The sequence below is a fragment of the Haemaphysalis longicornis genome, unplaced genomic scaffold, assembly GCF_048455015.1.
Source record: "Haemaphysalis longicornis isolate Haplotype H1 unplaced genomic scaffold, Haemaphysalis longicornis Haplotype H1 scaffold_5, whole genome shotgun sequence".
NCBI lineage: Eukaryota > Metazoa > Arthropoda > Arachnida > Ixodida > Ixodidae > Haemaphysalis > Haemaphysalis longicornis.
This window is the reverse complement of record NW_027526385.1, coordinates 158,697,475-158,698,729: the sequence shown is the minus strand read 5'-3', so window position 1 is coordinate 158,698,729 and position 1,255 is coordinate 158,697,475. Positions and strand designations below refer to the sequence as shown.

General features: G+C 54.5%; 1 non-coding gene across 1 annotated transcript; it reads right to left on the bottom strand.

Annotated features, from left to right (window-relative positions):
• Positions 1-1,182: 1,182 nt before the first annotated feature.
• Positions 1,183-1,255, bottom strand: Trnaa-agc (transfer RNA alanine (anticodon AGC)). The gene has a single exon. It is a non-coding gene; the product is annotated as a tRNA-Ala (tRNA).

Below are 1,255 nucleotides of genomic sequence, written 5' to 3'. Positions count from 1 at the left end.
AACCCCGAGCCCGCTGGCTTGGGCGACAGTTCTTGCGGCCGCCGGCGCGCACGAACTCAGTCCACGTTTAGCGCTGCATGTCGTCGCGTGGAAAATAATGCATCTTGGCGTCGTCGTCGATTTGCTCGGACAGGCTTCCACGAGCAGTACTTCGCATACCGCGAGCTTGCCATAGCACAACTTGGGCGAGCTCGGCGACGCGCACCGCCGCGTCGCCGCGGTGCCCGTCGACATCGCGCACCGCGCGGTGCCGGGGGGGGGGTTGTGGTTCGCGACGGGAAAATGAAAGGAAATTCACTGGGGATATTTTGAGCTCGGCAGGGAGCTCACCTGCATACAACCCAGTGCAGGGGAAGGGAAGTAGAGGGGGAGTGATAGGATAAGGTAGAAAGAGAGAGAGAGAGAGAGAAAGGTATAAAGAGAGCTGTCAGTCCTAGAACGCTGTCAGTCCGGGCACACCAGTCAATCACTGCACTCCGGGCTACAGCCGCTGCGTGAGGCCGGTCGTCTTCAGGAAGTGAAGCAGACGAGTGAACACTTCCCGTTGGGTTGCCGCAGGTCCCTTCGGGAACAGAAGGTCCTCCATGTCGGCGCTAGGAAGGCCTCGACGCTGCCGCGCGGTGCCGGCACCAGTGCCGAACATCATGCACCGGCAACGAAGGGAAGAGCAAAGACGTCGAACACGCAACGTTTACAAGCATTGCTCACACAGCTACTCCCACGTCTCCTGCCCAAACGAATACCACCGACAACAGCAGCGCAGGATATCGTTTCCGGTTCTGAAAACGACTATATGACGTCACCCTGAACCGGCCAGACACGCAGGCCAATGTTTCGTCACGCCGAAAGCGATTGCGCTAGTGCTGCCGATTTGTGGAAGCTCGCGGCCTGGACAATCAAAATCGATTTTAGATGTGATTCCGGCCTCGGATCGCTGCAAAAATTTCTGTGAGGCATCTGTACAAACTACTGAAGCCAATTATATCATTTTTTCAGCTTTCAAAATTTGGTGTGAGTACTCCTTTAAATGTAAGAGCATCGAATAACATGATCCATACAAGTCCCATAAGAAATTTCGAAAGGTCGCACACTCAAAGTGTAGCCTCTATGGTGTAGCAGAATACCCAATGCGCACTTTCTTAAGAGCGGTTGGGCAAAAAGAAAGTAAGAAAAAAAAGAAGATGGAGGTGCTGGGTATCGATCCCAGTACCTCTCGCATGCTAAGCGAGCGCTCTACCATCTGAGCTACACCCCC